This window comes from Psammomys obesus, unplaced genomic scaffold (genome assembly GCF_907164565.1).
Source record: "Psammomys obesus unplaced genomic scaffold, mPsaObe1.curated_primary_1811, whole genome shotgun sequence".
NCBI classification, from domain to species: domain Eukaryota; kingdom Metazoa; phylum Chordata; class Mammalia; order Rodentia; family Muridae; genus Psammomys; species Psammomys obesus.
In genome coordinates, this window is record NW_026585895.1 from 24,532,499 (window position 1) to 24,553,540 (window position 21,042).

The following is a 21,042-nucleotide window of genomic DNA, read 5'->3' on the forward strand; positions in this document are numbered from 1 at the left end:
CCCAAGTCGTCTCAGATCACCTCTCTCTCCCTACCCGCCCAATTTTAATTCTTTCTTAAAAATAAGCAAAAACCCAGGACAACAACAAAATCTTCCCAAACCAAGAAAACAACCCCCCCCCACAAACAAACAAATAAACTGCACAACATCAAGCAGTAACCACTTACGCATACAAAACAAAACAAAAAACTGTGGAGTTCATTATATGTCGGTCAGCTACTCGTGAACACGAGATCTGCCCTGGAGTAGTTGATACACCCAGCGTCGCTCCATTGAAGAAAACTGATTTTTCCCTCTCCCAGCAGATATAAGCCACAGTTCTGTTGTTAGCCTTTACCATGGTCACTAGGTTTTCATTCTTTTATTCCTTTATTTTTTAATATAACAAGATAAAACAAAAACTATCCCACTGAAGTTGGATGAGACAAACCAACAGAAGGGAAACAGCCCAAGAGACGGCACAAGAATCAGAGATCCATTTGGTTTGCACACTCAGAAATCCCATGAAAACATAGTTGTCATAGGTGATAAGACATAGGATGTAGGCTGCACCATTTCTAGGGCTGGGCCCTGCAGTTAGTGATAAAGGGGGACGGGGGGAGGGACACACATCCCTTGGTTCTCTGCTCCTTGACTCCTTATCTGGATGTCAAGTCAGCTATCTGGAACACCTGTTGCTGCGACTTCCCATATTTGGACTATATAACCTGATACCACTCGTTTCCCCTCAGTTGCTTTTGTCCTGTATTTTATAACAGCAATAGAAAAGAAGCCGAGACACCCCCAATTCCAGGCTCTCCTAGGGGGTGGAAACCTTTGTCAGGCAGCCTGGGGATCCATATTGAAATGCAAAACGGCTCCCTGTGAACTGCCTTGGTAGCAGTGGTAGAAAGAGAAACCTCTACTTAGGCAGATGGTGGACAAGGTTTAAAAAGTGAAGAGGTCGGGCAACTTCACCTCAAGATCAGACGGAAACAGCACAACTTCTGGGAACTTTCCAGTACTGGAGCAGGAGGAACTTGATCTGAACCTTTCAAGGCCTAGGAAGACCGAAGTCCTTTACAGTGTACATTATTTTCCTGTTAGCTCGTGATGATTAGTGGGAAAAAAAATCCCTTTTTGAAATGTACAATAGAAAGGAAGCGGTAGAGGATAGCGCTGTCCGATAGCTCTACAGTAGGTAGGAGCGGTGCCCACAAAAGCTCTGAAAATCCACCACCACCAGTAGTTTTTATTATGGAAAAGGGGTGTGTAACCGAGCAGGCACGTGGTGAACGAGGTGAACAGTCATACAAGTTGGAACCTGGGGACAATGGCTAGGGGCTGGAAATCAGTTCAGCTCAGGTGGTTTCTGTTCCCTGTGCCCCACCTTCGGCCACATTATCTGCATATGCAAATTGGGCATCATCCTGAAGACTCAACGAGGTTTCTAAGCCTTGCCCCCACCCTCCACCGATCTCAGGCTGACTTCTGGCTTGGTATATTATTGTGGCATTTTACACACACACACACACACACACACACACACACACACACACCCGTGTGGTCGTTTTCCCCAAGAGGTTGCGTTCCCTAGCATATCCACGACTGTCCCTTGGAGTGTCTGGCTTCCCTGAAAGTATTCCACAGTAAGAGAAGCCAGCATTCATTAATCATTGTAGTCCTTATAGGAAGCTGATTTCCAACCATGACAAATAGGAATCAGTAAATGTTGGGAGGTAATTAGAAAAAGATGAAATTAAATATTCAGTGTGGAAAATTAGAATCTACGCAGAGTCGGGATTTCCCCTCTGCAGCCTTCAAAGACAGCGAGGCCTTGGAAACACGGAAACAGTGTGGAAACATGCATGACAAGAAGTGGATTCATGTGCTGCCTTGTTCACAACTCAGACCGTGAAACTCTGCTTGTTAGGGAAAATGACTGAAACGCAACTTTGCCAAGATGATTAAATAAGGGTCACTTAATTTTTTGTCTTTATATGAAGCTTCAGTGTTGTGTTGTCTCTCAAAATGAGGCGTTTGTTAGAACTTAATAATTTTGCAAAATCTGAAAGCCATCAAACATTTGATGTCTATGCAACAAATATCTGTTACTGTGTTGATCAGGCTTCCTAGATAGACCTCTACCCATAGCCATTAAAGGAGACAGTCCTGTGTCACTTATGATCCTTTGACCCCCTCACAGCAACAACCTTTCGGGGGCCTAATCTAATGTAGCCAAGCCACTGGTTGTTTCCCCATGACTGGTAAAGTTAAACCCAGTGAGCAAGCAGGCTGCTTCAGTCCTGATGTTGCCTCAGCTGCTATCGAAGGAGACCCCTGTTTGCCACCTCAAAATGCCACTTAGGGGCTTGAGAGCTAGCTCAGTGGTTGAGAGCATTGATTGCTCTTAGAGAGAAGACCTGAGTTCAGTTCCCAGCACCCATGTCAAGCGGCTAATGTCAATCAGTATCTCCAGCTCCAAGAGATCAGACACCTCTGGTCCCGAAAGCACCAGAACTCATATGTGCCTTCCATCCCAGCCCCTGGCAAACATATATCATTAAACATAAAATACATTATTTACATAAGCCACTGGAACATGAACCTTTACTCTGACTTCTGGTTCTGAGGGTGATGGTGAGGAGACACAGCTCAGCACAGCCACTAGCAGGCCAAGCTCCTCTTAGCCTCCTTAGAGAGCTTTGTGTAGGCCCCCTGAACAAAAATGAATGTGCCAGGCTTCTGAGAAGGCTCAGCAGGTAGCATGCCTGATGGCAAGGCTAACGGCCTGAATTCAATCCCTGCATCTCAGGATAGAGGAGAGAACCAATTCCTGAAAGGTGTCTTCTGACCTCTACAGTTGTGCCAGGACACACGCGATAATAATAACTAGGATACATATATAGATATAGATATATTTTTTTAATGCTCAGAAAAAGTGGAAAGCAAGGATGCTGTGCCTAGCAAAACTGTCCCTCAAAACTGACTTGTCACGCCCCGCCTAGATGGACCTACATTGAGACTACGCAAATACAACCCACAAAGCCACCAGCTCTCAGGAACACTCAAAGCAAGGATGGATGTTCAGACGAGGGTAGGAAGCACTCAGCAACCTCTCTTTGAGAGTGTGGATCTGAACGATTTCCCCAAAGGCCCCTCCGTTAGGCCTGTTCCCCAAATGACACTGTTGCTGGGTGGTGGTTTTGTGCCTTTGAACAGGGTAGAGTCATGGGGTTCCAGTCTTTAAACTCTTTCGGCTTCCTGGCTGCCTCCTGTGTGCCCTGCTATGACACAGGCACAGGTCCCAAGGCAATGGGGTCAGACTTCTGCGGACTAATAATTTACATGGGCCTCCCCCACCAAAAAAGAAAAAACAAATTCCTCTTTAGAAGCTGGGGATGTTAAATATGTATTGTTGCAACTGAAAGCTGATTAACAGCTAGCTTTTATTCAGGACCATCCTGGGCTATCAAGTGATAATTAAACGTAAAGAGATTACAGATGATTACTAAATATGAACTTGCTGTTACAAACTGCTCTTTGAAGTTTTTCCTAAAGAAAATAATCAGGAAATAAGGTCCCTTATATTCTTAACTCCAGGGCTTGCTCTGCTTCATACTTATCAGAGAACAAGGGTGGAGGAATCAGTTACATGCAAGTGCTCTCTCCGTCCTGTCCTCCGACATGGGGCCTGACTCTTATTCTCTCCCAGGACCATCATTTATTTCCTCCATACACCTGCCTTCCTGCCTTTGCCCTCGTGGGGCTCACAGGTACAGCTTCACATACCTGTGAGTTTGGACTGGGAGAGGAGTGACCAGCGCTTGCTCATGCGCTGTACTGTCATAAACCATGAGTCCAAAACTCCACTGCTTTTCTATAGTTTGCTAATTATTTTTATTAAAGCAGGAGAGGGAAGGAATGAATAGATGCAGAAAAAGTCATTGAGGAGAAAAAAACATCAATTATAACAACATGCTCAATAAATTAGCAGAAGAAGGAACCCCCCATACCACAAAGAACATGTGTGAAAACCCACAGCCAACTCTGTGTTTATGATGAAAAGGCTGACTTGATTCCATTAAGACTGAGAGTAGAGTCTATGGCCAGAGCCTCATGTGTGCACCTCATCTTGAAAGCAAGAGGAAAAAGACTTGGTAACTGAATCAGAGAGCCGAAGGAGGACATCCGCACATCCTTACTGCTGAGCACTGTGCTGATCGATTGCTCTAGCCAGGGTAATGGGGCAAGGGGGATAACAAAATCTAAAGGTATAGAGATTAGAAAGGAAAAGGAACTAAAGCCACCTACCTTCGTCCACAGATGCCATGATCCTGTCCACAGAAGACTGTAAAGAATACACATGCGTTCACCAAACTGATGGAAAAACTTAAGTCACAAGATCTATAATTATTATATAAAACCAGTTACATTTCATCTGAAAAGCAACAGAAAAAAATCCACTCGCAACATTTTTATCCACAATAATAAAAAAACAATATTTACACATTCATTTTCAAAGAAAAGCACAATATCTTTGATCTATAGGTTCAATATGATCCCTGTCAAAATTCCAGCAAGCATTGCTGTAGCTGTTGATCATCTTAAAATGGAAACACAGGGACACAAGACTACCAAAACCAATTTTTGTAGAAAGGACAAGGAGTAGTTACAATATTTAATTGTAAAACTTAACTATAAACCTGCAACAATAAACACAATATTGGCATGATAGCCCTATGGATCAATGAGAAAGCAGATCCAAAATTTAGCCCTTACATTGTAGTCAGTTCCTTTCAACAGAAATGCCGAGGCAGATCAATGGAGAGAGTCTTTTCCAGAAATGCTGCTGTGATGATGATATTGAATATCCATATGCACAGCATGGACCCAAGCTCTTAGCTCACACTATACAGAAAAAAAATGTCTATGGAATATCCATCACAGACCTACAAGTGAGAGCTGGGAAGTATAAGACTTTTGATGGGAGAGGAGAACTCCTTTGTGACCTTGCTTGTGGCAACATTTTACTAGTTAAGTCTCCAAAAGCATGAACTATAAAAGAAGAAACTACTAGCTTAGATTTTATCAAAATCTAATTTTATCACTTTCCCTTCAGAACATAGCAACAAACCAGTAAGAAAATGAGCAGACAAACACAGGAGTGTGGGAGGGGTGGGTGCCTCAAAATGAACTCAAGGAACTGAACTGAAAACTGGGGAAAACAGGCTGGAGGGATGGCTCAGTGGTTAAAAGCACTCATTTGCTTCTCGGTCCTCATATCAGGTAGCTCACAACTATCTGTGACTTCCAGTTACAAGTGATATGACACAACTGGCCCTGAGGATACAGGCACCAGGACATAATGTAGAGACAAACACAGACACGATTAAAAACAAGATAAATATCTTAAATGGAAAATATTTAATAAACACATCACTAATAGGGTATTCAAGTGACCAGTGAGCACATGAAGATATTCTCAACATCAATCATTAGTGAAATGGTAATACAAACCACCACAGAGTACCAGAGAATTGTTATAAACTTCAGATTGGAAAGTAAAATGGCATAACTATTTTGAAAAATCAATGTGACAATTTCTTAATAACAAATGTAAGCTCATATGACCTTTCAATCCTACTTCAGGAAAATATATGTTGTATAGACTTGTACATGGAAAGTAATAGTAGAATTTAGTATAGTGAAAACTTGGGAAAAAACCCAATGTATCCCTCAATTTCTGATTGGCATAGTAGAATACTATTCTGCTATAAAAAGTATGAGCTATAGATGCATGCTAGATAGATAACCCTCTAAAACATGTTAAGAGAAAACAAAGCACCAAAGACCCACTCTATCAGAATTCCAATCCCTGACACTATGAATGATGCTCTGCTAAACTTGCGACAGGAGCCTGACAGTTGTCCTCTAAAAGGCACTGTCCAGCAGCACCTCAAAATAGATGCCGAGACTCACAGCCAAACATTGGGTGATGCATCTTGTGGAAAAGTGGGGGGTGGGGGGGGAAGAAAGGAGCTGGAGGTCATAGGAGCTCTACAAAAAGACCAGCAGACTCAACTATCCAGGGCCCAGAGGGGCTTGCTGAGACTGAAACATCAACCAAGGACCCCTACAAAGATGTAGCAGATGGGCAGCTTAGGCCTCATGTGGGTCCTCTAGGAAGGGAAGTGGGGACTGCATTGGACACAGACTCACTAGCTAGCTTTTTAATCACTTCTCCCCGGAGGGACCTCCTTGCCAGGCCACAGGGGAAGAGGACACACTCAGTACTGATGAAACTTGAGCTGGGGTGGATAGGAAAGGGAGCTCCCCTTTTCTGAGAAAAAGGGGATAGGTGAGCAAGGGAAGGAAGGTGGGAATGGGAGGGGAGGAGGGATGCGACTACAACAAGAATGGAAAGTGAATAAAAAAATTAAAAGAAAAAACAAAGCCAGGCACAGAAGACACATGTGGTCTGATGTCATTTATATTAAACTTCTGCAAAGTTTAAAATATATCATCAGTGATTACCCTTGGCCTGCGGTGGAAGGACATTGAAAAGTTAAGAATGAAGGTTTTCTAGGGATAGAAATGTCCTCAAACTGGAGGGTGGTGCTGTCTGTACACAATGTTTTTCTTTAAAATAACTATATATTCATAATGGATGCATTTTTGTTGAATAAAATTGTGCCTCAATAAAGCTTTTACAAATAAAACTTTTCTAATAATGACAACCACATCTTTAAAACTCTCGTACGTGAACACAGTCAATCTGGAAGCAATTTTGTCGTGATTGAAAAGCCTCCAGATGATGCTTCATGGGATTTGGGCCTCATTTATTAAACATTAAAAAATACCAAAGAAAACTGCTTCATGTCAGGAAATTCAGGAATTTACTAGAGAAAAATATTAAGCTACAACCATTGTGAAATTAGTGAATATAATTGAGATTTGAAGGTCTTAGTTGGGAGTATGAAAGCAATACATAACCTCTCCATGTCTGTTTCTGTTTCTATTGTTTATGGTCGTTAAAGCAAGTTCAGGGAGGGAAACTGTCCTTGGGTTAGAATCCTATCACCTAGTATCCTACCAAAATTTACAAGACAAAGATCCATCTCTATCACATAACTCTCCCTAAAATGTATGTGAGTTGTCAACATTATCCTAATTATCAGCAATATGTATTTTTCTGTGTGTATTTTATAATTTACATAATATTAGAATGATATTAGATTTAAATAATTTAAAGTAAATACATTGGAATCATGTTATTGTGTTTAATAATGGGCTTGTGTGGTGGGGTGTGTTTGCTGTCCTGGCATGCTTTTTGTGGCTGTGATGAAACTCTGGTAAGGAAAAAGGTGGTTTTGTCTTAAAAGTTGCAGATTATCATCCAGATAAGCGAAGGCAAGAATTCAAGGGAGGTACTTGAAGCAGAAACCTCAAAGGCCACCTGCTTACTGGCTTCCTCATTCTAGCTTGCTCAGCTGCCCTCCTAAAAGCCCAGGCCCACCTGCCCAGGGATGGCACAGCCCACATGAGCTTTATCCTCCTGCATTCATTACCACTTAAAGAAAATGTTTCACACACTTGGACACAAGTCAGCCTGATCTAGGCATTTCTTCATTTTAGGTTCCCTCTTCCTAGGTGACTGTGGCTTCTATCGAGTTGGCAGCTGAAGTTAACTATTTAGACGTCATAACTTTACTGGAATTTCTGTAGATAAACTCTCCTCTTGAGTTATTTCTGTTTTTATTTACTTTGTTTTTCTCTTTTGTGAGTCCAAGGAACATGAAGCCTCTGTTAAACTATATTCTGATCTTACTCTTTGCTCTCTGTCCGTCTTGATGTACGCTTGGATTTCCCACCCCCACTAAGTCCTGTGTGAGTCTCCAAAATACCCGTCGCTGGCCATCACCATGTGTGTTCCCACCTGAGGACAGTCCAGGTAGCTGCTGGGCTGAGGGAGACTGTGGTCGTTTCTGGACACGTGCTCACATTGTGAACATGAAAGAGAAACAACAAAAATGCACAGTAAAGCAAGCCAGGATATTACTGTACAGAAGAGAGATGACAAAAAGAGAAATGAAACATTGACCCCACACTAAATTAATGCATTTATGGCCAAATAGAAACACTGATTTTAGGGAGTCTCCCGGTAGCCCTCATGCTTCCTCTTCCCATAAGTGGCCTGAGGTGACCCGTTAAGATGCTTCCCTACTCTCTTGACCCAGAAAACCCTACAAAATCATGCAAATCAAGAGGTTTAAGTCTTCATGTTCACTTTAAGAACACCCGGGAAACTGCCCAGGCCATCAAGCGTATGCATATACGGAAAGCAACCAAGTATCGAAAAGATGGCATTTTGAAGAAGTGTGTGCCACTTCCAGCCAAAAGGTGACGCTGAACACAGGGTCAATGGCCAAAAACGGATTGCTGAATTTGTTGCCTATGCTTAAGATGCAGAGAGTCATGCTGGACTTAAGGATTTTGGTGTAGATTCTCCAATCATTGAATATACCCAGGTGAAAAGGCGTTGTCGAACTTCCAGAGCTCAGGGCTGGATTAGCCCACACAGCAGCTCCCCTGCCACATCGAGATGATCCTCACTAAAAAGGAACAAATTGTCCCAAAGCCAGAGGAGGAGGTTGCACAAAAAAAAAAGTGTGCTTACAGCTGCTAAGTTGCGTTTTACTCCGCCAGTGGAAGAGCGCTGAACTCCAAGCCAGGCAGTGTGGCTGGGTCCTGGCCTGACTCTCGTCCTCACTTTCTAGTGTCTTAGACAAAGCATTTAATCTCTTTGACCCTATATTTACTGATCTTTAAATGGACTGGTCAGACTAAAGCCATTTCTGGACCCAAGTTAATTATGAGGTTAAAAATGTGAGGTGAGATACTGCACGACCTTACTCTAAATGTGGCATTTTTCTTTTACCAAGCATGCTGATCACATTACTCTAGCCCTCAAGTCTATTTTCACCGTCTTTGTTTTCCATTTTCTGCATAAGCTATCTTGGTTTAAGCTCCTTCCTTTACTCTTTTTTGTTTAAGACAGACTTTCCACTGACGCCTGTATCTTGCTATCCTTTCTATAACCCAACAACCTTACCCCTACCTTAACACAGGAGTGTCTGTTTACTTAACATGGGCTGGACAGATGGCTCGGTGGTTAAGAGAACTCGCTGCTCTTGCAGAGGACCCAAGTTTTCTTCCAAGCACCCTTGTCAGGCAGCCCACACCCATACAGGGCTCCAGCTTCAAGGGCTCTGACGTCCTCTCTGGCCACTATGTGTGCATGTACGTGCATAACATGTACATATATACAAAAATGGAAACTATAAATACAATCTTGTGAGGTCCCAACGCTATTAAAAAACTACAGGCAACTAATGACTATTGAGAGAAGGAGATAAGTCCCCTAACAGGTATCCAAGACAACGGTTTCAGCTCTGAAACCGTATAAACACAAACAGCAACAACAATACATACAACAGGTTGTATTTGTATATTCGTGCGCACACACAGATGCATACATATATATGATATATGTAGCAATAATAGAGAAAAAGATTATCAATTTGACAGTGAGTAGGGTCATGGGAGGGATTAGAAGGAGTGGATCTGAAAGGAAGGAAGGAAAGGAAGGGGAAAATATTGTAATTCAATTTTACTTAAAATGTACAAAAATTTTAAAATAGTAAGTAACAATAACAAATCTTTAGTAAAACAAAACTAAGCTATAATTTGTGAGCGAAGTTGGATAAGCCTATCATTCCCAACACTGTGGAGGCTGAGGCAAGACACACCTAAGTTTGAGGCTAACCTGAACTACAGTCACTATGGCATAGTGAGTAACCTACAACACAAAGAGAGACCCCCATCTCAGAAAAACAAAACAAAACCCCCATAAACTACCAGAAGTTAACCGAGGGAAAGCACCCTGCCAGTTTCCTGAGAAGCATATTTCTTCCCTGAGCGGGCAGAATGTAAGGGTTTGCCCCTTTGTCCTTTCAGCAACTGTATCACCTTGGATCAGTTCCCTTGCCTGCCAAGTGGAAGCAAGAACATTTATGCAAACATCATCATACAGATGAAGTGAGGCTCATGCAGATCCTCGTAGGCAAGAGATGGGAGAACAGCTTTGGACAGAGGACGGTGTGCTGGTTCTGGGGCCTCGGAAACAGCACCTCATACCCTACTGTCTGCTGCTTCTTGCCATGTTCTTACCTTGCAGTGTTCATACATGGCCAAACTATGAAGAAGAAAATTGACGTGTTTTGTGGGTGATGCTCTTTTCATTTAATTTGAAGCTGCCTCCAGCAAAATTTTCTCCCAAGTAAAACTTCCATCTGAAATGCTTTGTTGTCATTTATTTATTTTTTGGGGGGTTGTTGCTGTTAGTTTTGCTTGCTGCCATGCTTCCCAACTGGCATGTCATAATTACTATGCACTAAGACATTAAAGAAAAAGGCCCTGGAGCAGCCCTTTGGACAGCCATTTTATATATCATTCTATTTGAAAAGCAGTGCACACAAAAATTGTTCTTAGCAAATGTTAATTAATGAAAACATTTCTGCAATATGTTCTTAGCTCCTTCAAACCACAGAATAATCTATCCACTCATGAGAAAACCATTTATTTATTTTCTATACAACCTTTAAAAAAAAATCTTTGTTTTTGACACCAAAGCTCTTTTATTCTCTATCAAAATAAGTTTTTAAAGATGTAACAGTCACCCACACACACACACTTTTTTTTAATAAGAGAAAATCAGCTGAATTATTTAGTAAGGTTCTAAATGGTTACAAAGCCTACTTTCCACTTCAATATTTGAATACATGACGGGAATAAGGGGAGTGTTTTCACATTTTCTAAAGTATATCATTATCCCTAATGTTCTAAAGAATGAGCAAAATGAGTTACACACACACACACACACACACACACACACACACACACACACGGCACAGGAAAAAAAACTTCACTGTTATACCACCGTTCTTTAGCATTTATAGAATTATAATGTTACACAAACCTGCAACATGGAAAACATTAAATCTGGATGAATCAATGCATAGTCATCAAACTCTTCCAGAAGGAAACAAAAAATACTAAACATTATTGATAAAGGATTAGTTTATGCATGAACTCTATCAAATTTTAAAAGTTCTTTGAAACTGTAAAAGTAAAACCTATCTATCAACAAACGTAGAAATTAAAATTCCCAAGCTTTAAGATGACATATTGCAGAGTTTTGTCTAGAACTGCATAAAATTATTCAAATATAAATATAAGGGGAAATATATATTGTATAATAATAATAAAAATGACTTCACAGAGGCAACTTACTGTAACTTATTGCTCAATCATTTAATTACAGAAGTACCTCTCTCTTTTTTTTAGGAAGAATCACTTCAGTCAAATCATATTTTAAAAAAGCATGATACTCCTTTCCAATATGCTACCAAAATGTAAAGCATTTGAATGTAAGATTAACAAGGTGGAATCAGCATCTCTATTCATAACCAAATTCTCTGTCACACACACAAGGCATTTCTTTACTTCGAGATGTTATCTATCTATCTATCTATCTATCTATCTATCTATCTATCTATCTATCTACCTACCTACCTATCTTCATCATTATTATCTGTAATGGAAGTTTTGGTTTCTTTAAAATCTCAGTTATGTTACATAAATATGTTTTTGTTTTAATCCCAAGTGTGGGATTTTAGCTTGGGCTTTAGTTTGTCCACAGCTGATAATTGCCACCTGTGGGGCGTGATCTTTGCCAGCTGTTAATGGCCTGCACAGAGGGTGTCGTGGTCTAGGACTCTGAAAGATATAAATACGGGAGTCTAGAAAGAAGGATGGCTCTTTGGAGAGGTCAAAGACGGATGGTGTGGTGGCTTAGACAGACTGATAGAAATGTTTCAACACAGCAGCTTGGAGGAGAGTGCCTGCTGTGTTTATTGTTGATAGAGATTGGTATAGACCTAAAAGAACCATGAGCCCTAAACACCTGGGAGAAGTAAAGGAGTCTGTGCCCCATCTCCCCACTAACCTTCTCTCTCCTACGTAGGGTTGAGGGTTGGGAGGGAGAGGCTTTAAGGAAGCCCAAATAAAATACAGTTTAACAATGAGCTCAACGTCTATTATTATTATTATTTTGGTGTAAGTTTGTTTGTTTTTGACACATGGTTCCTTTGTGTAATCCTAGTTGTCCTGAAACTAACTCTGTCGATCAGGCCATCTTGAGTTTGCAGAGATCGGCCTGCTTCTGCCTCCCAAGTGCAGGGATTAAAGGTGTGCACCACCACTCTGCCTGACGATGAAAAGTATCATTTATGATAAAAATTTTTCTGCGCTACACAATTAAGAAATGCTATTGCAGCCAGTCCTGAGGCTCTAAAAGTTTCCTTTCATGCTGATGGCAATTTAGGTTTTATGTTGGTGCATTGATAAGTCTAGGAATAAAAACCCCATTTCCAAAGCTCCAGAGGAGCCACGCTGACAGTCTCCCCGGTGTATCCACACCTGGACTCTGTGTGATCCACTCACTAGAACTATACTAGTACATCAGGGTTTTGTTTTGGAGGAGAACAGGAGAAGGGAGTAAAGAGTCATATAATCAAAGGACATTAGACATGTTGGAAATTCCACAATGAAAGCCATTATTTTGTACAATTAATATAAGCAAATTTAAAAATACTTTGCTTGGGTTCTCCCTGAAATCAGTGGACTCCTGCTCACACAGCACAAACGGGCAGTTCTCCTCAGATGTGTCGTACTTCTAAGACCCTTTATTCCACAAAAGATTGATAGAACCGACTAATGTAACTGTCTGGGCCTGAATGTCCTACTTGAACTTATAAATAATTGAGTAATTAACTGAACAGATTTGAGGCTAGCCAGATTTTCTATTCTTCCAGAGTTCCTTTGGTAACTTGTGTCATCTAGGCATTTGAACATTGCATTCGTGTTGCTAAATTTCTCGCCATGACTTGTTTATATTTGGTATTTGTATAGTTTACCTTGAGTCATTTTGTATTTTTGGCTGATATTTGTGCTTACATGAAAGTGAGATTTGTTTAGATAGCTCATGGTTGGTCTTTTTATATTCAGTTTTGCAATCTCTACCTTTTTAGTGTTTATGTATTTAGTAGTCTTCAATGTGTTTATCAGTATTGTTGCAGTTAACTCTATATTTTTTAAAGTTTATATCACCTGCTGTTCTTTGCTTATTACTGATCTTTTGAATTGAATACCTTTTAAAAAAGTTTTTGCTTTACTTTGGGGATTCAGAATTATACTCTTGATTGTTCCTCTATAATTTGCAGTTTAACTCATCTCAGTCCATAATAATATTTATCACACCTAACTTTATTTACATATAATAGATATCAAACCATAATTTTCTTTGTAGTACTTTTTTCTCTTCAATAACTTAAAAAAAACCATTTTCTATGGTATAGGTCTTCTGTAACCATTCATTTGTCTTTCTAACATTTTTATTATCTTAATTTACATGTGGGTATGTGTATGGATGCATGCATGTGCGTGGTGGTGCCTGAGGAAGCTGGAGGCTTCTATGCCCCGGAGGTGGATTTCCAGGCAGTTGTAAAGCTGCCTGACTGGGTACTGGGAAGAGAGCTTGGCTTCTCTGCAAGAGTGGTACACCCTTAACCACCCAGCATCTCTCTGGCTCCTGTGTAACAATTTTTTTTGCAGTGTATATCTTTAATCTTTCACTGCTCTTTAATTTTTTTGTAGTATTTAATCTGCTATTAATCTCATCTAATGAAATTCCAATTTCACAGGCTATGGCTTCTTATCTCTAAAAATTTCAATGATTCTTTATCTTTCTTTGCTAATTATGTTCATGTTTTTTAAACCCTGGAAAATACAACATTTATTACATATGTTTCCAAGTCCTCTAATCCTAATCTTAATGCCTTTTCTACTTTCTGATTTTTATTCAGTATATTCCTCAGTGTTTTCTGATTCTTGGTATCTTGAGTGCTTTTTGAATTCATAAAAGATGTCTTGAATGGTGCTTTTTTTTCTTTTTTTTTTTCTTGTATGTCTATGTACCATGTGTATGCCTGGTGTCCACAGAGGTCAGAAGTAGATGTTGGGTCCCTTGGAACTGGAACCAGATGATTTTGACCCACCTTATGGGAACAGGAATTGAATCCCAGTCCTCTGGAAGGCTAGTCAGCCCTCCTAACTGCTGAACCATCTCTCACAGCCCCCTCTGTGTTCTTTCTAATTAATGTTGGGCCTGGTTTTAACAGAAGTTGAAACTTATGGATAACATTGTGGTTTGCTTTTAAGATTTGATAAGATGGCTGCCTGGGCAGTTTTTATTTTACTAAGCTTTAGCTTTTAGGGTGAGGCCTAAGCTTCTGGGGTCTCTGCTGCCTGGATGTAGTGGAAAACTTGCCATGCTGACCAGGAAGAATCAAATATTTCCCATCCCTACATAAACTCAAATAACTGCCCAGCTTCTCCCCCTGCCTCCCCCCCACCCCACACACACAGGGGGTTGGTACTATTTTCTTTCTACCCACAACTCCCAGTATTGAGCAAAGGCTCACGAAGAACCATGTGGAGGTAGTGAATACGATCAAAGTACTTGCACATATGGCAATGCCATGATGAAGGCAACAGAAGAGAAAAAGTAGGGGGAGGAGAAGTAGAGGAAGGGACAGGAGGGAGAGGAAGTAGGAAGGAAGGAAAGAAGGAACAAGGAAGGAGGAAGGAACTTCCATAAGCCAAGTCCCAGAGCTGATTTTCTGCTTTGCTCCCCACTGTTTAAAACTTTACTTTCCAGCTCTGGCCTTAACTCTTCCAGCTGTTCATTGCTGCCGCCCAGGTCTGCTGGTTCTTGAAAGCTGCCTCCCTGTTGCAAGGTCTAGAACATCTCACCACAGAAATCTGTAGCCTCATGAGTCTTACCTGGTTTGTTTCTTTCTTTTCAGTGATCAGACACATTCTCTCAGGTCACCAGTGTGTGAAAACATAGTGCACTTAATGGATGGATGCACGCGTGCGCACATCCACACACACACACAAGCATCCACGCACGCACAGCTTTCTAGCTGTTTACAGTGGAATGATTAGATTGGTCCTTGATGTTCCAGTGTGTCTAAAACCAGAGAGCTGGCTTCAACTCTTCATACTACCTTTACTATCTTCATCTATCAGAAAGTCATTTCACAAGTTCACACTTGTGTGTGCATGCATGAGTGTGTGTATACACTCTTGCTTCCTTCTATTTGAAAAGAGTCTTCTCTTCTGCTGGTTTCTGGACTATCATACTAATCTGATTTCCACTCTTTCTCTTTCGCCATTTCTTTTAAAAAACCCTTTTCAGCTCATCATCCTTTACCTGGGAATTATATCTTGGAATTTTTCAAGACTTAGCTGTCAGTAAGCTATAAATATGATTTCTTTTGATTTCATAGTCCCTCCTGAGAAATTCTACCTATAACATTAATATCAGTAAAGGCCAGCAAACCCCTGTCCTCCCTTGCCTCAGCACGTGTCTCTAAGGAGACTCAAAACCAAGGTAATGGAATAACTGGGATAGTCTCTGCTTCCCCGGCACTTGCTTCCAAATTTCATCCCTTAGGGCTTTTTTTTTTTTTTTTTCCCCAATACAGTTATACAGTTAGCACTTTGTCCATACATAGCTTGGATCCTGGAATCCTGACTCAAGAAGGCAAGGGAATAAAGAAATGATATACACCAAAACACTGGAATTGGGTGGCCTGGGCTCTCTAATGGTGAAACCATAGCACCCCAGAATCTCAGTGTGTTTATTAAATAGTGTGTTTATTAAATACCGTGGAATGGGGATGTGGGGTTATTGGTCACAGCTGAATAAGGAGGTGGGGCTATTACATGCATATAAACAAGGAGACAGAGTTATTATATACATCTGAATAAGTAGACAGGGTTAGCTAATCATGGCGGGAGCAGTCTTAGGGGCACAGACTTCAGGCCTTAACATCTGGAGCAGCAGTTTGCAACCTGTCAGGTGGTGAATGACCCTTTCACCGGGTCACCTAAGACCATTGGAAAACACAGATTTTCACATTATCATTCATAACAGTAGCAAAATTATAGTTATAACATAGCAGTGAAAATAACTTTATGGTTGGGGGGTCATAACATGAGCGACTATAGTAAAGGGCTGCAGCATTAAAAAGGTTGAGAATCACTGATCTGGAGGGAGAAAGTGGTGCATATTTTCTGTATTCACTGTCAACAGTCCCATTTGGACCCAAGGAAGGACTTGCCATCCTCTGAGCTAAGGAAGGCTTGCCAGTCCTACGGGCCTGAGGCATTGGTCCTTGACGTGGTGGTACCCCTGTCGGCCACACAGGATCACTCAGGACTTCACTGGATACCTACAGCTCCCCCCTTTTATCTCTTAGATGTTCGGGATGGATCCTCATGTTTAGACCAGGGGTAGTTCACTGCAATGCCGGCCACCATGATGATGATAAGAGGAAAGATCCTAGCAGCCACGGTGCCCAACAGAAAACATAAAGAATGCTTAGCAAATTCAAGGAACCTGTAGCCTCTGGAAGGATGTTTATGGAGCCTTAGAAAGAGAATGGAATCTGAGCATGAACCTTCTCTTCTAGGACATGCAGAATTGGACATATCCATGTGATCATTATTGTGGGTCCAAATACGTAGGGGTGGGTCCCAACTCATTCCTCTATTGTCTGGTTTAAATGGCAGGGCTGTAACCCATCCCGAATAATTGAACAGAGCCCCCTGGTCTCCAGAAAGTTAGAGAAATGCCACCACCACCCCTAAAAAGTGAAGAGGTATAAACAGGTATAGGAGGATGTGACCAAATCACTGGGTGAAAAAGCTTAGGCCAGGAGGCATCTCCCACAGCTGGTTTTATCTGCATGGATAACAATTACCAAACACATTAGAAAAATGGCTGCTGGGTTATTTGCATTGGGTTCTTTAAAATCAGCTAATGTTTAAAGCCACCAAGATTAATTCCCCCCCAACGCCCTTGGCTATGTGCCTCCTCCACCCAGATGATTCCACTCTGCCTGTTTTCTTGCCCTCAAAGCACCAAAGCTCCTGTGGCATCTGGGTTTCCATTGCTTTTGGGCTCAGAGGCCTGGGCTCTGGCCAGACAGGCTAGCAGTGCAGGCTAATGGGCTGGGTCACCTTGCCCAGCATCTGCTCCGGCACACACAGCTGGCCAGACAGGCAGGCCCTCAGCCTGTCCTGGGCTTCACCACTTCACATCCCTCAACTGTGTGCAGCTTGTTTTTTGCCAAAGGTAACATGAAAGCAGCTAAACTGAAAGCAAAGATGGCAACATGCTCAGGTCCCTCGGCCATGTATTACCCCGGAGAGTCTTTCTTTCTTTTTTTTCCTTCCTTCTTTTTTTCTTCCTTTCCTTCCTTCCTTCCTTCCTTCCTTCCTTCCTTCCTTCCTTCCTTCCTTCCTTCCTTCCTTCCTTTCTTCCTTCCTTCCCTTCCTTCCTTCATAACCAAATTTATCGCCCTGTTCACTGGAAACCAAGGGCCTGTCCTCTTATCATAAGCCAATAACTGCTGAAGCATCGATGTCTCCACCCACTCTCATGGCTTTTTATAATCTTCCGCAAAGCACCTCTCCTTGTCCCACATTTTACAGTTGACACTTAGAATTTCACCCCCTCTTTTACCTTTACATTTATCCTTACCATCATTTGTTTGCTTCTCTTAGGAGTCTCTCTCAGCTGAGTCATGCGAGTCCCTTGTAGTCAGGTATTCACCATCTCCATCTCGTTTTGGGTGCTACTTTGCCATATCCTGCATGGCTTCAGGTACTGACCTAACCAGGGTGTTGAAGGAATGAAGGACAGACTCATGGACATCCGTACCGGAAGGCTGGGATCAGGTGGTCCAGGATGTCTGATGAAGGAGACACAGTATCCCAGATGTTCACTGTGTTTATTATATGCAGCAGGATTAGCTCTTACAGCTGAACAGGAAGACAGGTTTGGCTAATCCCTTTAGGTGCCAAGTTTGTAAGGGGACCGCTTTTAGGCTGTCAACATTGGGAGAAGAAAGCTATGGTAGACATTTTTTTGCATATAGTGTCCTCATATTGGCATCCAGATCCAAGGAAGGCTTTGCCATCCCTCTGAGCCTTACCTGAGGTAGCCTTTGCCCCTCCCAAATGGTCCTTGACATGGCCATGCCCGACACAGTACAGATCCTCTCAGGACTCCACTCACTCCCTACATGTTAAGCTATCTCATTGTACCGCTAAGAAACCATGGGGAGGTCTGGGATAGCTTCCTCGTGTTCCCCTGCAGTCACTGACCACACTCCCTTTAAGTACTAAGTCCTGTAGTGTTTCCTCTTTAAAGTCTCTGACTCTCTCCATTTCTCACCATTGTCACTAAAACCTCTCATCTGTCCCCTCTAATAATACCCAGACATGTCCTTTCCAAAGCGAAGATCTGTGCATGCCACTTTCTTAAATCTGCATGTTGGGGTGAGTCTCTTGGGTTTAGGGTAGACTCTATCTCAAGGTCTGAAAGTCTCCATGAGTTTTGGCCCTTGCTATCCTCTTGCTGCTTTTGCCACCACAGTAGTCAAGGCCCTCCCTCCAAAGTTGCTAATGAACCTTCAGCGCCATTTCAAGTGCCTGTTTCTGCTTGCACATGAATCTCTGAACATGTGATTTTGTTAGTTTGAGATGTCATTTTTATCTTCAAATCATGCACCCCATTTCCAAGTTATAAACTCAGCTCATCTCACCTCTTCAAGAAGCCTCTTTTCCTTTTAAAATACATCCCTGTATATAATTGTGTGCAATTATTAATGCTACTTTGTTTCCCAGTAAAACTCAGTGTGTTCTTAGTGCTAGGCACTATTAATATACTAGTAATGTTTTTGAATGAATAAAATACACAATGATTACCATTAAAAAACAGAATCATGAGCATAATAGATATAAATGAATATATTTGATTATTTTATAAACAACCTAATGTATGTGCAATCATTTCATATATTCTGAATGACAGTTTTTTATGCTCTCTTTGTGAGAGAAAATTCCTGTTTATTTTGAAAAACGAGTAAAATATTCACTTATGGTTTCTGCTTATAATTTGTCTTTTAGGTGAAAGAAAGACTGCTTTCAAAATATTTCAGCTTTAAACATATGTATTTTCACAAAGGATAAAATAGTGTCTAATAATGGAAGAAGTTTGTGAAGGTAGTTGTAACAACTATTCTCTTTTGTGAACATGCTCCTGCTATATCTTGATATAATTGTGGTTAGCTTTTCTGTCATTTGGTATTTCACATGCTTCTGGTATTGTGTTCAATACTTTAAAGTATCACCAGTATGTAAGACAATATACAGGCATTACCACCTACATTCTTCAAATGACAAAGTCTGAGACTGTAATTCTCTACAAATATTAAAGCAATTGAAATCAAATCAATTATCATTTCATACTGGATTGCAATAAAAGTAGAAATTAATAAGAAAACTCTGTAAACCGTGTAACTTCGTGAAAACTGAAAAATATACACTGAACAAGCAAATAGTATAAAGGTGATGAGATTATGAAGAAAAAATTTAATATTCTTAAAGTTAATGAAAATGGCTGAGCAGTGGTGGCATACACCTTTAATCCCATCACTCAGAAGGCAGAGACAGGTGGATCTCTGAGTTTGAGGCCAGCCTGGTCTACAGAGTAAGTTCCAGGGCTATATAGAGACACCTTGTCTTGAAAAAATAATTAATGAAAATTGAAACATATCCAAAACTCTGGGGCAAGCAAAACAGCAGTAGGAGAGATGCATACTTCAGCCAGCATCTACAATACTAAAGCAGAATGTCAAATAGATGAATTGTCATCTACCTCAGCTAACTAGAAGAGGAATAGGAACCAAACCCCAAATAATAGAAGAGTGATCAGAGCCTAGAGACATCCAAAAGTATAAAGGAGTAATAAAAGAAAGAGTTTGCTTTTAATATGCAGTTGACAAACCCTTAGCTAAAATAACAATAAAAATAAGTGACTTAAATAAAATGAGAGACAAACATGGAGTCAGTGTAACTGAAACTAAAGAAACTCAAAAGAATTTAAAAGATTATCATGAACAACTAACTGTATACCAAAATTTGAGGATTTAAACAAAATCTTGACATATTACTCTTTAGCAAGACTGACTTTTGGACATACAGAGACTCTGACCAGTAAGGAAAAAATGAGACTGAATTAGTAATAAAGAGGTCCTCGCTAAATAAAAAGCCTAGCCACAATACCTTGTATACATGTGTGAAATTTCTAAACAAACAGATAAATGCTCAAGATGGCTTCCCTACTGAGCTATATCAGAGATTATATAGGCTATCCCAGTTTAGACAGATTTACAAGGGATAATTTTTCATAATTCAGACTAAAAAGCCAATGTTAGCCAGACACTAAGAATACAGAATAACAAGAAAAGTACATACCAATATCACCAATGAACCCAGATGCAAACATGCTGGCAAATGTTGCTGGAGAGATGGCTCAGTGGTTAAGAATGCTTGCTATTCTTGCAAAGGACCTAGGTTGGTTTCCTGGAATGCACACGGCAGCTCCGAGCCGCCTGTCACTCCTGTTTGAGTGATCCAGCGCCATCTTCTGGCCTTGCAGGCAGCAAGGGTGCATGTGGTGCACGTACACATATGTAGGCAAAACACTCAAATACATCAAACAAAATAAAAGATAAAACAAAGTAAAACCTCAAAAAAATACTAGCAACTTGAGAGCAACAGCACATTAGATGGAATATTGTATCATAGTTAAGCGGGAGTCAAGCCAGGAATGCAAGGATGGTTCAACATATAAAATAAAAAAACATGATATTCTGCACTGAAATAATGTTTCTAAGACAGGGAATAAAGACAAGGTATCTACTTTCACCTGTCTCAGTCAGCATAGCCCCCAAAGGCCAAGGTGATCAGGCAAATCATCATCATCATCATCATCATCATCATCATCATCATCATCATCAT

General features: G+C 40.9%; 1 protein-coding gene and 1 pseudogene across 1 annotated transcript in view; both read left to right on the forward strand.

Moving 5' to 3' along the window:
* The window catches only part of Ccdc148 (coiled-coil domain containing 148), a 225,082-nt gene that overhangs the window by 2,883 nt on the left and 201,157 nt on the right, over positions 1-21,042 (forward strand). The gene's annotated exons all lie outside the window — the stretch shown is intronic.
* Positions 8,195-14,761, forward strand: LOC129671084 (60S ribosomal protein L17-like; annotated as a pseudogene).